Below are 25,563 nucleotides of genomic sequence, written 5' to 3'. Positions count from 1 at the left end.
ACCCTTGGCTCAGCTTCTGCCTTTTCTCCTCTTTCCTTTCCCAAACACCCTCTCCTCTCACCCCAGGATCATTCTTGATTCTTGAATTCCCATCAGGTTTCAGGGGAAGGGGAAATACTATTTCTTGCACTTTTTGTTGGCGAAGAAATTGATGCTATCTGCCTCCCATTGTTCTACCCACCATCCGGTTTGGACCTGATTGAGGGCAGGAATGAAGGTGTGCATCCAGTTGTGTCCCATGTCCTTTGAACAACTCTATCTTTGCAAAGAGATACCATTTCAGAGACTGTTCCCATTTAGCTTGAATGCTGGTAGCAAACTCAGTGCATTACCCAAATGAGAGTCACTGAATGTATTCAAAGAGCTACTAAAAAGAAAATTTCAGTGGGTGGGTGGGTGGGTGGGGGAGAGTCCTCAATATCTTGATTAAGCATTCAGATGGCTAGAGACATGAAGGATAGAAAATCAGCAGAACAAGAAATAAGCTCTAGGAAACTGTTCCCCAGTGATGATGGTTTTGCCACATCCAATGGGTAATATCTATACATTATGGTTGAACGATCATATCACTGGCATACAGTAGGTGCTCAATACATATCTCTGAGGGTCAGCACCATATTCCTGGTACACCTGCTCTTCTAGGTAACTGGATCTAAAGAAGAAGTAAACTGCATCTAGCCTAGGGCTAAAGAGCAGTAAACTGCAGTATTTAGATTGGGGGGGGGGTCTTTTAAAAATGAATTTATTCTGATTATAGATTTAAAAATTACCAAAGATAGTACAGAGTTCCCATATACCTCTCACTCAGTTTCAGTTTCCCCTAAAGTTACCATCATATATTATTGTGGTATATCTGTCAAAACTAAGAAACCAACATTGGCACTTAATTGTCGCTTTATTTGGATTTCACATTTCCCCCAATTACTGTCCTTTGTTCTTGTTCTTGTTTGGGAACCAACTGAAACATACTATACTTATTTCATCCTTAGTCCACCCTGGTCTGTGACAGTTTCTTAGTCTTCCCTTGTTTTTCATGATCTTGACTATTTTGAAGGATCATGGGCTTTTATAGAAAGTGCCTCAATTTGAGTTTGTCTAATTCTCCTCATGGTTATGGATTTTTGGCAAGGATCCCACAGGGGCACATGATCTCCACATGACATGACTGGTGATGTTCACCTTCATCACATGGTTAAGGTCATGCCAGATGTCTCCACTAAAAATCACTATTTTTCTACTTTATGGGAGGAATTATAGTTGTGATTTATTATAATTCCATTTCTCAAAGCTTTGTGTGTTAAGTCAGGAAATGGTTTTTTATTGTGAAATGAAAGAACAGTGGTTCAAGTCAGTGACAGAAAGATCTTGCTGGAATCCTGGAGAAAGTTTACTCAGTAATGGACTTGTAACAAAATAACCCAACCCTGGCAGAGCTTGAAGGAAATGAGAGTTGGAGCTACAGGGCTGATCCACTCAGCTCTTCTCTGAGCTCATTCCACAGGCAGAGGGTCTGAGCCCTGTCTCCTGTTGTGTGGACCTTGGGCAGCAGGGACCTGGTCTGTTTTGCCATTTGCTCTTCCTGACGGTCTGAACTTATCCTAAGGCTCCCCTTCTGCACACGAGGCCCCACCGCCCATGTCCCGGCCTCTGGCATGCCTGCTGGAGTCAGTTACTGTCACTTACTGCTGTGTCTAATCCCTCAGCTCAATGAAGGACGGAAGTGGAGAAGGGGCTTATCAGATGCTGAGATTGTGGAAAGGAGAGGAAAGCAGCCCTCTTTTAGGTCTGGTCTCTGGGTGAGGGACCAAAACACTTTAAGAGTGGAAATGAGAACTTCTGTTGGCATAGCTCCTGTATTTCATGATGCTCCAGAAGAATCCGTCTCCTAACCTTTCCTGAATTATTGCGTAAAATGTTTGCTTCTATTACTCCAGTGTTTTGAAACTACTGGAGTTGAGCACGGAGGTTTTAGGAGTTAAAATGAATCCCTCTATCCATTTTAAATAATATATCTTACCTTTAAGGAAAAAAAATCTAACAACAGCAGGGGTCTGTTTCTGCTGGATTCTGTGAAGTTTCGACACTTTGGGTCTGTCTATCCAACTGTGGGAGTAAGTGCATCAAGGCCTTCTTCGTATTAGGGGTCAATTTTCATCCTAGGTTTGGAGAAGGGGTGCTTAGTCTATGGAAGATTTGTCAAGGAGGTAAAATTAGGGAAAAGAATTTCAGCAGCTAATGATTTTGCAGTTTCAAAAATCAATAAATTATATAAAGCAGTATAACTTTGTCATGATTTGGAGATGAAGTTGATGAAGGAGCAAACACATAGCCATAGATTCAAGAGGGAAAATGAGAGTTTTGAGGGCAGAATCAGGATATCTGATTGGAATCATCAGATTAACAGGAGGGAAAAAGGAAGGAGAGGGAAAGTAATAGTTTTAAAAGAAACACAAGATAATTTCTTAGAGTTAAAGGAAGACAAATTTGCAGTTTTAATGTTCTCACTGGGTCTCAAGAAAAAAATTACTGAAAAGAAATCTAAGCCTTTAAAACTCCTAATTTCTGAGCCACATATAAATCCTGAACATTCCCAGTTATAAATAGCTGATTATTTTTACATAGCAGAGTAAACCTGCCTAATATCAGGTTTCCCTTTAACATGGGAACCTATTCTGCAACACCACAGACTCTTAAGAGGAATAGCTACAATGTCTATATTGTACATGTGAGAAAATATCATACATGCATTGGCAGAAAACTGAATCCGGAAAGGTCTCTGACAATGTAATCTGTGTCCATTGATAACTGTGCCCTCTGAATGTCAGTACAGTAAAATCAGAGGTTTCATTCAACATATTGGAACATATAAAAGGGAAAGAAACAGTGACGGGCAATGACTAAATATTTAGCAGGTAAAGATAGATGAAAAAGTAGATGGATATGATATATATGTTTATATAAATATGGTCTAGTGGGTGATTGGATGATGATAATGCTGCTATGAATTGGTAGTTTAGGTGCTAAGCTAAGTACTTAGTACTTAGGTACTAAGTAAGGTGCCTTGGAAAAGAGGACACGAGCAGCAACGGAAGACCTTTTAATAGACTGTCCCCCTGAAACCAAAACCCAACTCCCAGCCAAATCAAGTAGTGGGGGGAGGCGATCGAAGGGAGTAGCAAAGAGCAGATAATTAAAGTTTAATTTAAAAAATGATACAATTCCACCATAATAGGAGAAGTGAGGTCCAAACAATTCAACTGTTGAAAAATGCAGACGATTGGTATTATGAATTTGATGAAACGTATCATACAATGGTATCTGCAGGTCTGTATTGTCAAAAATCATAAAAGTGGAGATGGTGAGAAGTACAGTGTATCCAACTGAAAGGTGCCTGCATTGAGAATGTCCCAAATGGTCGCGAGGTCCTTATGTTCCAACCACAACCCACCCTGTTAAAGCGTAAGAACTTTAACCCGCCCCTGCCAGGGAGCCGGAGCTAGACAGAGGCCAGGAGCCACTCACTCATAGCTCATCTCCATGTTCGTCATTGGCAGGGTTCACTGCAATTCCAAAGGTTTCATAGCAAGGTGAAAAGTGACACTGTCTAGAGCATTCCTGTCCATGGGGGGGGGGGGGAGTAGATATGTGACATATCAGTGGGAGAAATACAGGCTTCACTGTGACGATTAGAGGGGGAGAATCATTAGCAGACTTAAAAATATAATAGAGCTTCTAAATTACAAAGAGAGAATGGAGAAAAATGTAATTATTGCGTGTTATGAGACAAATATGAATATACCTAAGGGTTAGAGAAAACACTGATGTCAGGACAAAGAAATCAAGGTCATGTGCATTCAACAGGATATTAGATAATAATAAAATGGAACAACCCACAAAGAGACCTACAGAGGATGTACATTCTTATATAGCAAAAAACATTGCAGCAAAATGTAAACTTTGGGTTAGAACACTCAAAACATGGTCATTTGTTAAAATAAATTTGGAAAATTTCTGTGTAACTACTTTGGAATATAAAAATTCATGTGGGTAAAAACAGACTATTTGAGAAATACAATCAATAGTACAATTTAATACATTTATATAATAGAATGTGTTATCTTAACCAAGTATAAAAAATGTCCTTTTTATGCCCTTGGAATACTTCAAGAAAAAGAATTAATATACCTAGTCACACAAAAAAAGTTAATAAATCTCCAAAGGACAGATTTTATAGGCCCTGATTTCTGATACGTTCCTCCCTGTCCCTCGAAAAATGGAAATCAGTAACAAATGATGTTTACCCCTGAAATATGCACCTAGCTCGTTTCTACTTAAAAAACATTTTCAAACTACAACAGATTAAAGGGGGGAATGTAAATCACAAATTATTTTTACAAAATTGAACGAGGATGAGGGGAAAAAAACCCTCAAAATAAAACCTGTGGGTCACAGCTAAAGCTAGATTTTTTTTTTTCCCAGAGGAAAACACATAGCCTGAACTAAACTTTTAAAATTATTATTAACACAGGGAGCCTGAAAGCGAAACAAACTTTGATTTCAACTGCATGCAGTAAAAAAAGAACAAAGGGGAGTCTGCATTAAGTGTTACCAAAAAGTCAATGTGAAGAGTTAGAGAATGATTTGTGATGGTCAAGTGGATAAAATGGTCAGGAAAGTCCTGTCCGATGAGCTGACATCACACAGATAACTCAGGAAAGTAGAAAGTTTATCAGGTGAAGATTTGTTAGGATCCACTGACGTGCACCCAGATATGTAGAGGGACTTGTCTTCCAAGTATGAGCAGTTACTGATTTGGGGTTCACACTGAGGTGGCCAAGAAGGCTCGTGGAGACAACTGGAAGAAACGAAATAACTTTCTTCCTTATTTTTCAACAGCGAAACTGGCTTCACGGTTTCTTATGATTCTGTAAATACGTGTTACAGTAAAAATAAAGTGAATATAAAAATAAATGTAATGGTTCCTTGAACTCCTGCTGTACCAAGGTAACCAAAATCAGTGTTACTGATCATCTGTTCATGAACCTCTTTATATATGTGTATATACATATATACAAATATTAAGTTGTTTCTTATTTTAGCTGTTTTAACACAGATTTCAGTTTTGATGTGCGCCTCCTGCTTTTCTTTTCCTGTTCCCCCGTCCTGCCCCAGAGAGCTAACAATGAAGTTTACATATCATACTTCCCTACTCAATGATCACACATCCAGTGCCTACAGCTGTGGCTTTAACTGTTGATACAGAGTTAAGTACCAATATAGATATAAGTAGCAAAGGTTTTGCTATTATTTTAAAAAATGACCGTAGTCCATAAGGCTTGTCAACATCTTGATTTTCTCCCTCACATAGATTATGGTAATCCTTTTGAATCACTTGGTCTGAATCTAAGGCATTATTGTAGGGATAACATAATATTCCCTATTGTGAATGTACCATAATCTCTTCATCTGAATAGTATTGACTCCCTCACCTCCATTTTTTGTTGAGGTTAAAAATCCTGCAATAAATATTTATCTTCCATGTATGGGTCCTTACATGTTGGTATTTTTATTTCCATAAATTGGATTCTCAGGAGTGGGATTGTTGGGCCAACAGATATGTATACTTTTAATTTTTAAAGATCCTTGGAAATTACTGTCCAAAAAAAGCTATACTCCTGATTCACACTGACATCAACAATATATGAACTCCACATAGTCTATAACCCTATTCACAATAAACATTTGTCTCTCATCTGATGGGTATATAGAGGACCACCTTGTTAATTGTTTTTGCATGGTCCTAATAGATAGATTGAGCACCCATTCTTTGATTTCCATTGGCCATTTGTTTGCAATTGTCTTTTCATATATTTTGTCCATTTTTTCCAGCTTATTTGTATATGTTTTTATTTTCAACTTGTATATTTTTTTTTTAAATTTTTTTTTTTTTCAACGTTTTTTATTTATTTTTGGGACAGAGAGAGACAGAGCATGAACGGGGGAGGGGCAGAGAGAGAGGGAGACACAGAATCGGAAACAAGCTCCAGGCTCCGAGCCATCAGCCCAGAGCCTGACGCGGGGCTCGAACTCACGGGCCGCGAGATCGTGACCTGGCTGAAGTCGGACGCTTAACCGACTGCGCCACCCAGGCGCCCCTCAACTTGTATATTTTTAATATATTCTAACCCTTAATCTAGCATGTGTAGAATTTATTATTTTTTATTTGCTTTAGTATTGATGTAAAAATATTTTAAAAGATCTACTATTTATACAGTCAAATGTCTGCCTTTTCTTTAACGCTTTTGGGTTTTGTTTTAGTTATAAAGGTTTCTCAAACCCTTAGGTTTTAACATATTGTCTCCTAACTTTTCATAACATTTAAAAATATTTGTTTTTATCCCAACTAGAATTTTTTTTAAATGTAACATGAAGTGAATACCTCACTTTTTCTTTATGATGGAGAACCAGTCGGGCTGGCGTCATTTATTATATTTCCACTGGATTGAAATAGTATTTTAATTTATTAAGTGGTCATACGTACTGGAATTGTTTTGGGCACTCTAGTCTGTTTCTCTGATCCCCCTTGGCTTATGTCAGTATCAAACTGATTTTATTACAGTCACATTATTTGTCATTTCAATCTCTGGTGAGACAATTCCTTCTTCACTGTTCTGAACCCAAACCTGAGAGTCAGTGTTTCCTCTCATCCTGATTTTACATCCTTCAGCTTTTCTTGGGGTTTTGTGAGCCATCAGTCGCTTCTACAAAATCAGTTTTGCTTGCAACCCTGAAGTGGTCTATGTATTCCTCGCTGAACCCAGTGGACACAATAGGAATACAGTAAGATAGCTGACCATTCAGTTAATATAAAAGCTGGCGTCCTTACAACCGGCAAGAGATATTTACAATAATTTGTTGTTAAGGATTTCTTTTTCAATAGCAATAAACGATAGAAGATGTCTAAGAATTTATAAAAAATAATGTGAAAGACAATTATGGCAGATTTTTTCTTAAATAACCCTCATGAAAAACTTGATACAGTAAAATGGACATAAACTGTGCAGAATATAGCCACAGACTTGGACAATGAGCTCAGTCAATTAAATAACCTACATAATAGCTAGTGTTCTGGTTTGTTATAAAGGATATTACCAAGAATACAGATGAGCAACCTGATGAAGAAGAACACAGGGTGAGGTCCAGAAGGGTCCTGAGTACAGGAGCTTCTGTCCCTGTGAACTTGAGGTGCACCACCCTCTTGGCACGTGGATGCGTTCACCAACCCTGAAGCTCTCCAAGGCCCATAGTTATGTGATTTTTACGGAGGCCTCATTACATAGGCATAACTGATTAGAAGTTCAATCTCCCTCCCAAAGAATAGAGAGTAGGGGCGCCTGCATGGCTCAGTCGGTTGAGCATTCGACTTCGGCTCAGGTCATGATCTTGCAGTGTGAGTTCGAGCCCCACGTCAGGCTCTGTGCCAACAGCTCAGAGCCTGGAGCCTGCTTCGGATTCTGTGTCTCCCTGTCCCTCTGCCCCTCCCCGGCTCATGCTCTGTCTCTGTCAAAAATAAAAATAAACGCTTAAAAAAATTTTTAAAGAATAGAGAGTAGGGCTGAAAATTCCAAGTCTCTAACCATGCTTGGTCTTTCTGGTGACCAGCTCCCATCCAGAAGCCCACCATGAGTCACCTCATTAGAACAAAAGACCCTCTTAGCATCCAGGAGATTGCAAGGGATTTGGGAGCTCTGTCAGGAACAGGGTCAAAAACCAAATATAAGAACAAAAGATGCTCCTAGAACTCCTATCATTCCAGATATTACCAGGGTTTTTAAGGGCTATGCTTCAACAACCAGGGGCAGAGACCAAATATGTATTTCTTATTATGTCACAGTTAGCCAGGGTATAATGAACATGACAACCATCACTCAAAAACATCTCAAGCCGGATGTGATGGGTCATTTAATTTTGATATTTCACTATAACCTTATTTCAAAAGTGAGAAAAAGTCTGCATAGTTCCTTAGAGGTGACTGGAGTACATCGCAAGGAAGTGATTTCACGTAGAGGGCAAGAACGTATTTTCTTTAATCAGATCTTTTGGATTTATATCCCATTTGTGTCTCTTTCTCAAGATGACCCTGACCAAGTTAGTTGACCTCTTTAAAGCTCAATTTTTACATCTTTAAAATGGAGAAATAAATCTTACCCGCTATTTGAGGAAAATAAATTGCTTAATGGTAGAGCAAGGACATGACAAATATCAGCTAGTAATAGCCATCTCTCTTACCTGGTGCCAAAACAAAGGAAAATGCAAAAGCTTCACATTAGTCACGCTTTTCGACAAGGATGCAAGTTACCACCTTGTTCTTCGTTGCGGTCATAGAACCTGGTTGCCAGAAGCAGCTGCAAGGTGCCCGCAATGATGGGGGCAGACTTGTGGTCCCATCGACACAAGCTCACAGCTCAGGACTTTTATGGCCGCAGCATGCAGGTCTCATCTTTCTGCCTCAGTCTTCTTCCCGGGTGAGACAAGATCCTCTACTCCCAGGATCAGACCACCAGTCCGTGGACTTTCTCCCGCTGCACTGCCCTTTTGTCTCTGCAGTACGGCAAATGAGATGCTGTGAACTACAGGGCCACTTTGTCACAAAAGACTGGGATCTACGGTAGATTCCTGCCCTGGTCCTGCCCTGGCCCCAACACAGCGGCAACTGCTCCGGTGGAGAAGGTGTTGGGAGGTGCCTCATTAATTTTCCATTTTTAGGGAGCCTCTGCCCTGGCAGCCAGCTGGAGATGAAGATGGGGAGGTCCTTGGCGGGTGGGAAGAAGATGCAAATTGCCAAACTGGCTGCCACCCGGACTGGAGGCTGGGGCTGGAGGCGGAGCAGGGGGAAGGGAGGAAGGATCTTAGCTGCGGATGAACCGAACCGGTTCCATCTCTGCCCCGAGGGTGTGGCCCAGCAGGGTGTTCTGAGCAAGGGCAGTGGAGGCAGGAGAACCCTGCTGGGGGGAAGGGTAGTCAGGACAGTCTCTGAGCCGTCACACACTTCCATCTCCCTGATTAATTCGGACCTCCCTGCTCATGTTCTGTGTAGTCTCCTTTTCCCCATCTTTGTCCTGCACTCAGCCCTCTGCTTCCAATATAGTCCGTTTCTTCTCTGTCTCCATCATTAATGGGATTCCTACCTCTCCTGGGGATGCACTCTCCCATGGCCCAGTCCCAGGATGCCCTTCAAAATGAAATTCTGAAGCCTTCCTAAACTTTATGTGCTTTCTGAAGACTTTCCTATTGTCCTAAAAGGTTATAATCTTACCTTACTCAGAATTTGCACAGAACCACTCCCATTACATTTGAGAGTGTGATATATTTGTCTGCATTGCATGGAAGGAAGTTCCTGAGGGGAGACCCCGAGACTTAATTATTTGTGTATCTCTAGCACTGCAAAGAGAAGACTAAACACACATAAGTTTACCTGAATAACAAGGTTTACAGGTAAAATGGAAAAAAAAAAAATACTGACACTATCGAGTGTTGGCAATTTTACAGGTTAACTGGAACTTTTATGAATTGCTAGTGGAAACACAAAATAATACAGCCATTTTGGAAAATAGACAGTTTCTTATGATGTTAAATATATATATAGGTATATATGTATGTATATATATATACATATATATGTATATATATGCATATATGTATATATGTGTATATATATACATATATATGTGTATATATGTATGTATATATGTACATATATATGTATATATATACATACATATATACACATATATATGTATATATATGTGTATATATGTATGTATATATACGTATATATGTGTGTGTGTATATATATGTATGTATATATATACGTATATATGTGTGTGTGTATATATATGTATGTATATATATATACACATATATATATGTATGTATGTGTATATATATATATATATATATATATATATACATATATATATATGTATATATATACACCAAATGACAGCAATTTCTCTCATAGGTATTTACCCAAGAGAAATGAAACTTTACAAAAACAAAAACAAAACCAAACAGCTATGGTGAACAGTGGTTTTATTCATAATCATCAGAAACTAGAAAGAACCCAAATGCCTTTGAACTGCAGAACAGATAAACTGTGGTATATCCATCTACTGGCATACTATTCAGTATTAATAAAGAAGCCAACCACTAATACAAACAGCTTCACGCTATACGGTTTTGTGTAGAAGATGCTATGGATTGAAGGGTGTCCCCCAGTTGCAAATACTGAAACTTAATCCCCAATGTTACAGTATTTGGAGGCAAGGCCTTTGGGACGTGATTAGGCCATTACGATGAAACCCTCAGAAAGGGGACTAGCACCTTTCTATGAGAGACCCCCCCGCCCTGAGCCCCTTTACCCCCTTCCTCCGCGTGAAGACACAGTGAGAGTTGGCCATCTGTGAACCAGAAAGGGGGAGCTCACCAGACAATGAATGTGCCAGCACCTTCATCTTGGACCCCCCGGCCCCCCAAATTTTGAGAAATAAATTCATTTTTTATAAGCCATGCAGTCTACGGTATTTTTGCTATAATAGGCTGAATGGACCAAGACAAATGATATTCTGGGAAAGACAAATACTACAGGAACGGAAAACAGAGCAGACCCTGGAGTTGGAGGTGGGTGGAGTGTTTGTGGAGGTTGTTAATGTTCTGTATCTTGATTTTGGTGGTAGTTAGATGTCACTCATTTTTCAAAACTCCCAGAACTGTATAACCAGAAAGAGTTATTTTTACCATATGGAACACCAGACTTTAATTTCAAAACTGTAAAGAAAGGACATTTTGGAACTAGTGCAACCTCTCTCTCATCACCAGTGGTCCATAGAGAGGAAATGAGCATTCCCTACACCAAGCTGGCTTCCAGAGCTCCCGGCTTTTTTAAATTTTTTTTTTAGTTTTTAAAATTTTATTTATTTTGAGAGAGACAGAGACAGCACAAGTGGGGGGAGGGGCAGAGAGAAAGGGAGAGAGAGATTCCCAAACAGGCTGCGGGACACAAGCGCAGAGCCCAACAAGAGGCTCAAACCCACAGCACGAAGAGATTATGACCTGAGCTGAAACCAAGAGTCAGACACTTAACCGACTGAGCCACCCAGGCGTCCCAAAGCTCCCACTTTAACCAGAGGTCACTGAGCAGGTGAAACCAGGGAGCGACTACCACAGTCTACACCAGCGTGCAAAGTTTGAGGTGGTAATGACTTAAATTATCTTACAGATGTGAAAGAAGCCAAAGTGAGTTGTCCAGAGTTGTCAATTTTATGTCAAGAACATGAATGCAAACATTTGACTGACATAAATTTTATTGAGCTTTTTCACATTAACCCAACCCAATGGACCAATGGATAGAATTCAATAAATATAATGTCTGTCAAAAGACTGACATATTTAATTTTAAAATAGCTAATCAGTCTTTCCTTTGGACTCTCACAGCCCCCACGTATACCCCTTGATTGCTGTATTTATCAAAATGTATTTTAATTATTTGTTTGCCACTCAGTCCTCCCCACTAGGAATTTGGGTTCCTTCAGGTCAGGGATTTTAACTTACTGATTTTTTAATTAAAAAAACGTAGTTGAGTACAGTTGACACACAATGTTAGGTTAACTTACTGACTTTTGCATAGCAGGTACATAGTAAAGTTAAGTGCTCAACACATTTCTTTGGAAAGAATGAAAGAGAACTCATAATTTCTACCACCGGCGGCCAACTTGTCCACTACTTCTCCATAACCCACCCCCTTCCATACATCTCTAACTTCCACAGACCCTCTCATGCCTGCAGCAGTAACTCTCCTGCTGCCTACTCCTGACCCTCTTACATTCTACATCCATGCACCAGGAGTGATCTTTCTGAAACACTAATTAGATCTCGCCACTCCCAAGCTTATATACGTTAATGGTTGCCAATCAGGCGTAGAACAAAAGCCAGATTCCTTAGCTGAGCTTTAAACACGTAACAATTTCTGCTCCTTTCTGCCTCTGATGTCATGACTAACCACTCTCTTTGCCCAATATGCCGCAGACCATCAGTTTTCTTTCAATGCTGCAAACGTGGATGGTAGTGCCTTTCTCAGAGCCTTTGTGCGGACGGCTCTCTGGCTTATAGCTTTTACTCTACTTTTCTCATTTCTGGTTCTTCTCATCATGCAGAGCTTTGCTTCAATATCTCCTCCTCTGAGAGATCTTTCCTAACCACACAGCCTAACCTTACTTTTGATCATGTGACCCAGCTTAATTTCTCTGTATAGCACTCGTACCAATGGGATGCTGGTACTGTCCATTACATATTTGATAATAATTCTGCCTCCCCTCCTGTAATGTGTGCTCTGAAGGAGCAGGACTCTACATCAACCCTGGTCTCGCCCCCGTTGTCTACACATAATAAATGTTTAATGAGCACTCGTTGGGGGGTGGAAGAATGGATAGACAGATGGATTCATGAATGAATGCCATCTTTCACTGAAGTACCATAGCCTCCATTATCTTCTAATAGAACATCCACATCAACCTGATCCATACAGGTTTTCCCTACGCTGTACCATACTGAAATGTGTGCCAGAAAACCACACTGAGGCCTCTCTATCTGATGTACATTGTTTGATCAGGTTAACAGGAAGGAGGGGGAAAGGAATCAGACACAGCCTTCAGAAGGGTGGGGAGAAAATCTGTTTTAAAAAATGGTAGGGGCAGGGGCACCTGGATCACTCAGTTGGCTAAGCATCTGGCTCTTGATTTTGGCTCAAGTCATGATCTTATGGTTTGTTCATCCGAGCCCCAAGTCAGGCTCTGTGCTGACAGTGCAGAGCCTGCTTGGGATCCCTTCTCTCTCTCCCTCTCTCTATGCCCCTCCCTGGCTCTCTCTCACACTCTCTCAAAATAAATGAATAAGCTTAAAAAAAATTGAATAAAATAAAAGGCAGGTGCAAATACAGAATGTTACAGACTTTATAATTGTTACGGCTATCCCTGACTTATACAGTTCTTAATTCCCTCTTAGATGGTAACTGGAGGCAACTGTTTTTCCTTTATCCTTGTGAGACTAATTCTCACCCATCTCTCCAGCCTGTCTAGGCCATAGTATCCATTACTGAAGTTATAACATGCAATTTCCTTCACTGATGGCTCCACATCCTCCCTATCTTTGTTTGTTTGTTTGTTTGTTTGTTTGTTTCCCAGAGCCTGGCGATGGCAGGGTGGGGGTACGATGGGAACACACTTTGCCTCATCCACTGGCAGCTGGAGTGAAATTGTAGTAGTCACTCCAAATCTGTAGCTGGTCCACATCCAGCGGCAGAGCCTTGCAGGAAGTGAACAAGATCCACCCACTTCTACTTCCCTCTGCTCTCCATCTGGGGACTCAGAGCCACCCCAGACTCCAAAACACCCTCATCCTACACAGTGGGTCAAGGGAAGAAAAAAAAAAAAAAAAACAACCCACACTGCTACAAAGGAGAATGTGTTTGCTGCAAACAAAGAAAAAAAAAAATGATTGAGGCCAAGGTAGCAACTTTTCATGTTAGTTCAAGAAATCTGTCAAGAAATCTGTCTAATTCTAAAGAGCCCTTGGGAGACACCAGGATCTTCCTCAAGGGAAAAGATAGCAAATTATAGTGTTTTGATTCACATCCATGAATGATGTCTCTGCGACTGTTTGGATTAATTCTGAAATACAAGCAATCGTAGTAGGAGACTGAATTTTCCTAAAACAATTCCCTGCTGGGTTGGTTCAGCTAGCTTCACCCTAGCCCTTCCATACACCTCAGTGATGAGGACATTCAGAGTCATTTTTTTTATTATTTAAGCACTCACAGAGTCTTGGGATATCCAACTCTCAAGGCTAATGCATCTCTGGATTTTTTTGTCCCTGCCTGAAACAAAACATAGCTCGACAACAGCATCAGAAAACAGGGGTGGGAGATACATATCGAGGATTAGAGTCCTAGCCCCAGTTGGGTAAGTTTTCTGTTAACTCGTGCTTCCCAAACCACTTTAACTGAAGGTCCTCAACTCAAAGTCTGGCTGCCTTGGGCCCTTGAGTCTACCCAAGGTGAACGACTGGTCCGTCCATACCCATTGAACTGTCATCATCCCCAGTGTTCCTACAAGAAGGATAGCAAATGCATCAGCCTTTCCTCTAAGGCTGCTGCTATGCACTCAGGGGTCCTCAACTGCAGACCCCTTAGCTTGATCTCTGACTCTTTCACTCACTGTTATGAGCTCTTTTCTAGGACCAGGATAATGTGCTCTGTCATTAATTTTTTTTTTAATTATGGTACAATATATACAACATAATACAGTAAAACCTTGGTTTGTGAGCATAATTCATTCCAGAAACATGCTTGTAATCCAAAGCACTTGTATATCAAAGTGAATTTCGAGAGCCATTGGCTCAGTTGTGATCATGTGATGTTCGGCATCACGTTCTACTCGTACTGCAAGACATCGCTCGTTTGTCAAGTTAAAATTTATTAGAAATGTTTGCTCGTCTTGCGGAACACTCGCAGAACAAGTTACTTAAAATCCAAGGTTATACTGTATTTAGTACATTAACCACGTTTAAGTACATAGTTCAGTGGTATTAAGGACACTCATTGTGCAACCATCACCCACATCCATCTCCAGAACTCTTAGAATCTTGCAAAATAGAAACACTATACCAAATAGACGGTAACTTCCCATTTTCCCCTCTCCCCAGTCTCTGACAACCACCATTCCACTTTCTGTATAAAATTTATTTATTTTGAGAGAGAGTGTGTGAGTGGGGGAGATGCAGAGAGGGAGAGAGAGAAAATCCCAAGCAGGCTCCACGCTGTCAGCGCAGAGCCTAATGTGGGACTCCATCCCACAAAATGTGATGTCACGACTTGAGCAGAAATCAAGAATCAGATGCTTAACCGACTGAACCATCCAGGCACCCCTCCACTTTCTGTATAAATCTGACTACTGTAGAAACCTCACATAAGTGAAACCCTACAGTATTGGTCTTTTTGTAATTGGCTTATTTCACTCAGCATACTGTACTTGAAGTTCATCCAAGCTGCGGCAAATGTCAACATTTCCTTCCTTTTTAAGACTTCCATTACATTTTATGTCTATGCCACACTTTGTTTATCCATTCACCTATCAATGGACACTTGAGGTGCTCCCCCATTTAAGCTGTTACGAATAATGCTGCTATCACGGTGGATGTAAAGATAACTCTGAGACCCTGCTTTAAATTCTTGGACCATATACCCAGAAGTAGAATTGTTAGATCATATGGTAATTCTATTTTTAATTTTTGGAGGAAACACCATACTGTTTTCCATCTTGCGTGCCTACAAAATGCACACAATGATTCCGACTTCTTCACATCCTCACCAACACTTATTTTCTGTTTTGTTTGGATGGTAGCCATCCTAGCGGGTGTGAGGTGGTACCTCGTGGTAGTTCCGATTCGTATTTCCCTAATGATTTTTGACATTAAGCATATTTTCATGTGCTTATTGGACATTTATAGATGTTTTGGGGAGAACCATCTATTCAAATCCTTTAGCCATTTAATTGGATTAGTTGTATTTTGTTGAATTTTAGGAGTTCTCTATGTATTATGGTAATTAGTCCCTTATCAGATATAAGCTTCACAGATATTTTCTACCATTATGTAGGCTGCCTTTTCACTTTGTTAATAGTGTCCTCTGATGCACAAAAGTTTATTTTTGTGAAACCCAATTTGTCAATATTTTTCTTTTGTTTCCTGTGCCTTTGGTGTCATATCCAGTAAATCATTGTTAAATCCAGTGGTATGAAGATTTTGCCCTATGTTTTCTCTGAAGAGGTTTATAGTTGTAGCTCTTTCCTTTAGGTCTTTGAATCACTGTGAATTCATTTTCGTATGTGATGTAAGTGTCCCATGAGTTCTGGAATGTTTTCTTCTTGGTCATCTCTAAGCGTTTTTAATATCCCTTGTGATTTCTTCTTTGATCCATTGGCTGTTCAAGAGTGTTAGTTTCCTCAAATTTACAAAATGGCCAGTTTTCCTTCCGTTATTGCTTTCTAACTTCATCCCACAGTGGTCAGAGAAGATACTTTGTACGACACCTAGTTTTCAAAATGTCCTAAAACTTAACTTGTGACTTAACGTATCATCAATCATGGATAATGTCCCAAGAAGTACAATTGAGAAAAATGTCCAGTGTGCTGCTGTTGGGTATCTGGTTGGTTTATTGTATTGCTCAGGTCCTCTATTTACTTACTTTTCTCCTGCCTGGCTCTTCTATCCATTATTGAGAGTCGGGTATTGGGGTCTCCAGCTATTATTGTAGAACTGTCTATTTCTCCCTTCCACTCATTCAATTTCTGGATGTGTTTTGATGGACAGTTATTAGGTGTGCAAATGTTTATAATTTATATATCTTCTAGCTACACTGAAAATTTCATTAATATGGTGTGTCCTTCTTGGTCTCTTTAACTTTTTTACTTGACATTGGTTTTGTCTAATACTGGTACAGCCACCCCTACTCTCTTTTGTTTGCTCTTTGTAAGGAATGTCTTTTCCAACCTTTCCCTTTCAACCATTTGTGTGTTTTTGGATCTAAAGGGAATCTCTTACAGACAGCACACAGTTGGATCATTTTTTTCATTCTGTGGATATTTGTCTTTTGGAGAGTTTAATCCATCTGCATTTAAATGAATAGCTGATAAGAAGGGACTTCTATAATTCTGCAATTTGTTTTTCATATACCCTATAGCATTCTGTCCCTCATTATTGATATTACGGTCTCTTTTTGCATTTAGTTCATTTTTTATAGTGAAATGTTTTAATTCTATTCGAATTTCCTTTTGTGGATTCTATAACTATTTCCTTTGTGGTTACCATTAAGCGCCCTATAGTTCTAATACTTTACTTTGAGTTTATACCAGCTTAACTTCAATAACATACCAGTGCAGCCCCTTTGCAGCTCTATCCGCATCCATTGCGGTTACTGAATTCCACAGAATTACATCTAAAGCAAAAACTAAAGAGAGGAAGATGGCTACGGGTTTCCTCCATAAGAGACAAAGCAACTCTGACTCACAGTCCCCTTATGATGGCTTTGCCAACTAAAGCTGTCCTTGTTTCAGGACTCAGGCTATAATGCACTTTTGAGAAATTATCTGATAAGAGAATTGAAAGAACTATGGCAGAATTGAGCTTTCCCAAACGGGTCATACAGAAGCTGATGTCTAAGGTCAGACACCGTACGCCATTTCTCCAGGCATCTCCCAAACAGCAGCATCTCCCAACCAACAACATGATGTCATGCCCATAACAAAAGTGGGTTCCTGGTATGAATAACTGGAGTTTTCACTTTCTGCCCTAGAAATGAAGTCTAGAGGTCTTAGATGCGTCCACACCAACATCTTTCCTCTCCATTAGACTAATAGGAAGATACCATTCATTCTGCTATAACTCTGGTGTCCTTCCCATGTTGTTACTGGCACACTCCGTGCTTTAAACTGCAAGAACACGAAACATCCCCTGAGAAACCCCAGGTTAAGTTTATTTGACTTTCTTAAAAAAATGAATAAAGCTAGAAATGAAGGGGGATTGTGAACAGGCATGTCTTCCTGGCTGATTTGGGGAAGCAGGCTGTGGTGAGACCAGAGATCATCAGGGCTGGCTGCCAGTAAGAAAACAAATGTGACAGCTTTTCTTCCAGTATTTGTATGAGAATGGGCTCATCTGGTCTGGCACTGGGGCTTGGAGTCTTGCCACATTTTGCAGAAAATGTAGGAAGTTTCTGGTACCTAGAAAACTCTCAAAGCTGTGTGGGTTTGGTGATTTTCCTGACCTGCTTGAGTTCACCATCTTTAAGTTGTTGTTGTTTTTTTTTTTTTTTCAGGGCCAGGGAATGACCCTGAAATGAAAGTTGATTTCAGCCAAAGAGTACACATTTGATTATGATGACTGCTAGACCTCATGAAATGCAGACCGGATGGGGAGAGATCCTGGATTTAACTGGTTATTAACACCAGTCTGTACCAGGAAAGGTAACTCATCAAAGCAAGCCAGAACTCAGAGTCCCTGGGACCAGACAAGGAACTATTGTCTCATGAAACATGTCTAAATCACTCATAATAGAGAAGGCCAAAGAGTTTGGGAATTTACCCATTCCTGCAACTTTACCCCTTCCAATGTAGTTCAACAAAACATAAGGGGGTATCTGCGGCAGGTGAAGAAAAAAAGTATTGGGGGTGTGGGGTTGGGGACAATGATTATGAGAAAATTCAAATTCAAGACAGAGGCAACTTGGGTACCTGATGTCTCATCAGTCTGCTCCACTTAGCAAACAATCTCCTATCTGGAAGCATCAGGGCTGCACTATCTAAATAGAAAATTGGATGCGTTATAGTCAAACAATAAGACAGAAGCAAAATGTACCAGTTCTGAAAGGGAAAAACTTCAAGCCATGTAAACAAAGGGGCCAACGTTTTGAATTTACTAAGTATAGGCTCTATGCCTAAAAGTCTTTGATGGTAGATCTCAAAAACAGGGCATTCTGAATTCTGATTACAACTATACTCTGTCATAGTAAACAGACTAAGACTAGAATCTGGAGAGGAAAGAGAAGATCAGTGGATTGGTTAGCTTTTGCTGCATAGCAGACCACCCTAAAACCTCTGTAACTGTAAACATTTATCATTTCTCATGATTTCCCGAGATTCATGACTCTCTGGTAGGGGTAGGGGAGGGCTCTTCTGGTCAGGGTTGGCTTGGCAGAGGCTGGGTGGTCTAAGATGGCCGCACATCTAGTGGTTGGCACAAAGTCAGCTGGGGCTATGGGGTTGATTTGATCACATGTCTCTCATAGCCCAATAGGCTAGCTCAGGCTCATTCATATGGCCTTGGTCACAAGATTCTCAAGTGTGGCCAGAGAGGACCTAATGTGCATTCACTTTCCAAGCATTGCTTGGGTCCCATGTCATGAAGGTAGTCCAGAGACAATGTGGGAAGGCACTACCAAAGCCATGGACAGAGGAAGGAAGATCACGTGTGACCATTTGTACAATCGACCACAACTGTTTTCTCCCTTCCACTCATCCTGTTTCCTCTTGACAGAATCACCTCCTCCTTCCATTTACAATGACTGACCTGAATTACATTCACTACCAAAGAGGAATCTCTCCAACATGCATGCGGAACATGCAGAGATTTTGATGCTATTCATTAATAAGGTTCTCTCATGTGTTAGAGGCTGGATTAAATGTGATTGGTCAGCATGTTTCCCACACAGAAAGAGCACACCAGCTTTAGAGTTAAGTCACAAGCTCAACACTAAATTTACTTTCCATGGGGTAATTGCCTGAGCCACTGCTTTTCCAAGAAGAATCTTTCTGGAGCCTTTTGTTCTTTTGATTGAAACTTAATCAGCTTCTTGTTTGACAAAAATGACAGGCTGCGTGAAAGGGGAAACAGAGTTTGGGTTTTACCAATCCTAATTCCTATCAAACATCAGAAGAAAATAAGCACTTTCTACATAATGTGCTCCACTTTGTGTTGTAGACTCAAATTTATCACTTAAAGAGGTGGGGGGGGGGGGCTGTTTACGCTTTAAGGGGGAAAAAAGAAGACACACAGTTAACTCCTTCTCTCTGAGGCTTTTCAAATAAAGTCTTTTTTCCTTTTTTTTTAAAGAGCAAGACTGTCCTGACTTTGCCTTTTAGCTTGGTGGAGTAGAAATACAAGGAAGTAAAAGTTCAGGAGAGCACTTCCAGGTGATGGGTCCTAAAATCTGTTTGCTTTCTGGAATAGAGGAGTCAAAGTTTATTGCCGGCCAAGTCTCACCCAGACCATGAATTCTGACCCCAAGCCCTTGCACTGAACTTCAGAGAGCAAAAATTCCCAATTCTGTGACTAAGGACGGACTGGATTTGGAATTGGAAGACGTCCTCATCTTGGCCAGATACTCCATAGCTCTGCGATCTTGGACAGATTATACACGTTCTCCGTGATTCTCCTTCTGCATCTACATTATTTCTCCTCTTGAAAGCTGGTTGGTTGGGACGTTTAAATTAGAGAATGGCCTCTATGTACAAATCTGGAGCCCAAAACTTAGTAAGTGCCTATCAAATATTAACTTTATACTATCTTCTTTCCTTCCTTTTCCCCTTCCATGTTGTTCTTATTTTTCCATTTTGGGAAAAATTCCAGCTAGCATTACCTTTGAATGAAAATTGAGATGATGATGATGATGATGATGATGATGATGATGATGATAAATCAATAACAATAATAATAGAGCTACACTGTGTCCCTGTGATAAAGAATATGGCAGATATTCAAATGAGAGGCAGTTTGGACCAGTTTCATGACTTCGCTAGTGATTGGTCATAGGTAGGCAGGTGGCCGTATCCCAGCCAATGAGACAGAGGAGAAGCCCACCTATCCATGATCCCATGACTACCAAGTGGCAGAGTCTGTGTTTGAGCCCCGGCAGTCCAATTTCAGACTCCATGTGCTTTTCTCCTCCCTAACGTATACTAATTCATTTATTCATTCACTGTTCAAAAATATGTTGTCTATGAATGCAACACACCATGGCGTTCACTGAAACAAAACAAAGCTGGGAGGGCATCACAGAGGTGGTGGCAGTGAATTTTGTTCTGGGGTGGGAGACAGAGCTGGATGCAAGGCTTGGTCTCATCACTTACATGGATGTGATGTTCTGCATGTCAGTTGGACTCCATGAATTCAGCCTCCACTTTTTGTAATGGGTGGTGGGGGCTGGCCTTCTGGTTTATCTCTCAAGTTTAACATGGGGACTAAAACCAAGCCACACGTGAAAACACCTGCACCAGAGCCTAGCAGGTGGTAGTGACTCCATGAATGTTTGAGAAGTAACTTCACAAAAGGGCAAGGCTGTTGTACAGAGGGACATTTCTGGAAGATCTGGGGGTGGGGGTGGGGTGGGCGGGGAGTCAGAAAAATCAGGCTGAAGGGTGGAGGCAGGGAAAGGACTTGGGTAACCAAAGGAGGCAACCAGAAGTAAGCGCTCAGATGCAAAAGAGAGTGGCAAGCAGCCTCAAGGGGTACTTCCTGGCTTTTAGAAGCCCCAGAGCTGAACCTCACCTTGACACTGATGACTATGGTGCCACGGCCAAGTTGTTGAGTATCTATGAACGCCAGTTTTCTCACCTGTATCACAGAGGTGAGAAGGTCTCCTTCCAAGGAGGTTAAAGGAGGTCATGGACGCAAGTACCATCTTGATGATAGTCCGCATGTGACATGCTCAATTAACCATAGCTAACAAGTCTACTGGAAGCAAGGAACAAGACAAATGGGAAGTGAGCAGAGAGGCAATACGCTGTAGGACTTAAGAGCCTCCATCAGAGGCCCAGGGTAACATCCATTATCCAGCCTGCTCTTCTCATGGCTTCAGCCAACGCCTTTAAACCTCCAAGTCAAGGATCAAACCATCAGCAACTCTGCCTCAGTATATCTGCCTCTAATTTGACCGGATCTGTTTGATGCCTGGGATGCCCTTAAAAGAGCGCTTCCTTCCTATACACACAGGAAACCATGTTTTGCCAGCTTGAAGTAGAATCCCATCTCACAGGAGTCCAGCTCGGATTGAGAACTCAGAGCCATAGATGCTAAGGAAACATGGTGTTTGGAAAGTTCCATTAATATTTCTTCAGTGCTCATCAGAAAGTCCTATACCCAGGTTTGACTTCAAGGCAAATAGTTTCCGAATAAAGGCTGCCCCTGACACTCCCAAGCACAGCTGGTCACACCTGCCCCACCCCAGTCCACCCTCCATTCTGACACTTTCATGATGTAATGACTTTTGTTTATGACTCTGTGTCCCCAGCTAAAGGGAATTCTTAAAGGGCAGCTATGCTGTTTAATCCACCTATGGATTCCAAGCCCGGACAGAGTCTCCTCTTTGTAGACAATGCCTGAACAAATAAGTTACTGAATATAAACAACCAGCCTCCGAGCCCTACTTTTGGGAGATGCTCTGGGGGATAAGGGTGTCCAAGGATACAGGCCCCAGGGCTCAGGCAGAAGGGAAAAATACATATGTTCAAGGAGGAGAGAGCCCAGGAGCTGGATGTCTCCACCAAATAAAAATGGGCAAAGTCATAAAGCTGCAGGCCAATATCAGAGGAAGAAATGATGGGTCTTTCTAAAGAGCTGGGCCCCACCCAGTGACCACAATCCATTGTTTCTTGCTCCTCTGGCTGCCCCACAAAGCAAGGGGATGCCAAGCCAGGAGTCCTGGGCCCAGCATGAACAGAGCAGACAGCACAGGGGTATGTAACACAGGAGGCCCATGGCCTCTCCTGTGTCTCGTGGGCGTGTCTGTCTGCAGTCTTGTTGTGAGACAGAAGAGCAGGAGAGAGGAGGACACTGACACAGTAGAATCTGGGGATAGGATACAAATTAACACCAGACTCTTGGGCAAATGACGCTGAATTCTAAGTGGAAACTTTTCTCAATTACCCAAGAGTCAGAGTCCTTTTGGCTTCTAACGGAGATCTCGTGCCCTTAGGTGAGATGTCAGATCCCCAAATTTCTACTTCTCCTTACATGAGGGGAAAGAGAGAGAACGGAGAGAAAGGAAGGGGAGGGAGAAGAGGAAAGGAGGAGGGGGGGAGGAAGGAGAGAAGGAAAGAAGAGGGAAGGAGTGAATTTCCATGAAGACCAGGAGAAAGGAAAGAAATCACAGCAGCTGAACCCTTCTCTCTTTCCTTTTTAATCTTAGTTTAGATGTTCCCCTGGTAAAATCATTACAAAGGCTGTTTATTTTTAAAATTGAAAGATTGGGAAGAGTCATAATGAGATATTATGTGTAAAAGTTGCACATAAATTTCCTCTTGTCATATTTTGGGCTTCGCTAACGTATCCCCTTGGCAGGATGGAGGGAAGCTGATCGCTTTAGTATAGATTGTGTGCGCCTCAGAAATATTGCCCTAGGAGAGAGCTCCTGGGTGGCTGACTTGGCTCCATGCTGATTTAGAAATTAGCTGGGCTTTTATTGGCCACACTAAATTGTTCTCTGGAAAAAAAATACATTTTTATTACAGAACAAGGGGCAGATGATTGAAACAAGCCTGCCTTCCCCGTGTTGAGCTGTGTTTTAGACTGTTAAGTATACGTTCTTCTCTGGGGTTCTTGCTGCTGTTTAATGGGGGCACGCAATATCCACCAGTAAAGAAATTACCTCGTTTCCCTCCTGTCCCCAGGGAATTCCTTATCCCTTAATAATGTTCTGTTTGAGTTCTTCTGAGTGTGTGAGTGGGCACGTTGAGGAAAATGGAGGCTCTGTATAATACTCGTATTGCAAGGTTCCAGAGTAAGAGGTAACTGGGAGGGGCCCCTGGGTGGCTCAGTCCAGTTAAGTGTCTGACTCTTTTATCAGCTCAGGTCATGATCCCAGGGTCATGGGATCCAGCCCTGCATCAGGCTCTGTGCTGACAGCATGGAGCCTGCTTGGGATTCTCTCTCGCTCTCTCTCTCCCTCTCTCTCTCTCTCTCTCTCTCTCTCTCTCTGTCCCTATGCACCTCCCCTCTCAAAATAGATAAATAAACTTAAAAAAAAAAAAACAGGAAACTGGGAGTTGTTCTTACAGAAGGGGTTAGGGAGACTGAATCTGGCCACTAGCCATTTGGAGCTCCAGATCGGGAGCCATGGTAATACCACAAAGACACATAGCTACAATGTTCTACTGAAAGCAGCTGGTGGCCAAGGCCATGCGGTGGATTTGCATGTAGAGCTGAGCCAATCAGCAGTGACTCTGGGAGCAAAGGACTCATTTGTAAGCCAATCAGAAGTGACTGTGGGAGCAAAGGAATCATTTGTAGACAAGACCCAAACCAACCTTTGTATGGTTCCTCTTTCTTGATGACCAGCCTGACTCCGCTCTGACTTCCGCCTCCGATTTGCCAGGGGACATCAGGTCCTTCCTCAAGTCGGGCAAGGCCCTGAAGCACTGTCGTGCCCACCACCACCCTCCCGTTCCACTGCCCTCCTGATTTCAGCCCGAGCATCTTGTGCAGAATCTGCTCCAGCTCTGTGCCCCTTTACTCCTTCAGGGGAAAATACTATGTTTATAGGGATGGGAACTAGCTGTTTTCTGGAAACTTTCTAAAAATTAGCTTCATTTATTAGAACCTCAAAGCCAAAAATCATATCCAAAGTAAATTAGCAGAGTAATACAGAGTAATGAGGGTGTTTGAGGGATGGATTTCTCAGCCAACTGAACCATTTTATTAACCCTTCAGATACAATTCCTGATTTATCGGAGGTAATTGGAAGATGGATGAGTGTACCTCTGCATGAATAAACGATAGGATGGGGCGTTAGGGTCTTGGACTTGAGCTTATGTCAGAACTGAATGTGACAGGTGGGCTCTCATTTTCCCGATTTGGGTCCTTGGGAAAACCACAGATCATTTAGTAATCCTGTTTCCTCAACTATACAATGGAGATAATCACAGCCCTATCTATCAGTGAGGGTTAAATGCATACACGTATGTTATTATATACGTATATATATTACATACACACACACACACACACATCATGCACGCACATCCTTGCACGCATATGCATTATAGGTGCCACATGCACATGCATGTATCACATGTTTCTATGTATCACGTGCACATGTGTGTATCACGTGTACACGATGCATCGCATGTGCATGTATGTGTTATGTGGAGGTGTTATGTGTGCATCTGTTGTGTGTGCATGTGTGTGTGTTGTGTGCACATGTATTGTGTGTGCACACGTGTGCTGTGTGTACCCGTATGTATTTTATACGTCAAATAGGCAAAATATACACAAACAGTAAGTACCATGCCTGGTACTTACCAGTAACAACTCATTAAACGTCAGCACTGTCCTTACCCACCATCAGCGCCGCTTAGCTGAAAGGTAGATTTATTTTCCCCACAAGCTAAATTCTACAACAGAGCCAAGTCTCACAAGAAGTTAGTGGTTGAGCTAAGACAGAAAACATAACTTTTGATTGCTTATCCTCCTCCACTAAACTTCAGACCACACTGCCTCCTATTAAAATTAATTTCTGTTCCCTTCGGGTGGAGATTTAAATTTGTCATGCCTCCCTAAGCCACCGGACCCCAAGCCCCATCGCTGATTGTTCCTCAGGGAAGCCAGAACTGCTTGAGGTAATTAATCCACTACAGGCGCCCCTACCACGACTGGGAAGGAAACACCAAATTCTACTTGGTTTCTTTCTAATTAGTAACAGAGAGAGGGAGTGAGGGAGACAGACTAAGGACAGAAAGGGGCTGAGCTACACGGGGTGTGGTTCACATGTGTTCCCAATCATGACCACACAATGAAAATGTTTTCTTTCTGGGGCAATCAGGCAAAATCTTGGAAAAATGAACTCTCCCCCCCCCCCCCCCGTATGTACAATAATAACAATATCCCAAATTTGAAACCTTTTTTTCCTTCGATCTTGGCAGTTTGTCTTCCAAAAGATTTGGACAACTTCCAAGCTCTGAT

The 25,563-nt window shown here is 41.5% G+C and overlaps 1 long non-coding RNA gene across 3 annotated transcripts in view; it reads right to left on the bottom strand.

Moving 5' to 3' along the window:
• LOC122215540 overlaps nt 1–21,823 on the bottom strand; it is a 32,568-nt gene extending 10,745 nt beyond the window's left edge. For 2 of the 3 annotated variants that reach the window (XR_006200430.1, XR_006200432.1), the window contains exons 1-3: nt 21,220–21,823; nt 8,290–8,601; nt 2,018–2,156 (exon numbers count right to left, since the gene is read on the bottom strand). This is a non-coding gene — a long non-coding RNA (uncharacterized LOC122215540). The remainder of the gene's footprint in view (nt 1–2,017; nt 2,157–8,289; nt 8,602–21,219) is intronic. The other variant, XR_006200431.1, reaches the window with a different exon arrangement.
• Nucleotides 21,824–25,563: the final 3,740 nt, after the last annotated feature.

This window comes from Panthera leo, chromosome A3, assembly GCF_018350215.1.
Source record: "Panthera leo isolate Ple1 chromosome A3, P.leo_Ple1_pat1.1, whole genome shotgun sequence".
In the NCBI taxonomy this organism is placed as follows: domain Eukaryota; kingdom Metazoa; phylum Chordata; class Mammalia; order Carnivora; family Felidae; genus Panthera; species Panthera leo.
The sequence above is the reverse complement of the archived record's forward strand: the minus strand, read 5'-3'. Positions and strand labels throughout refer to the sequence as shown.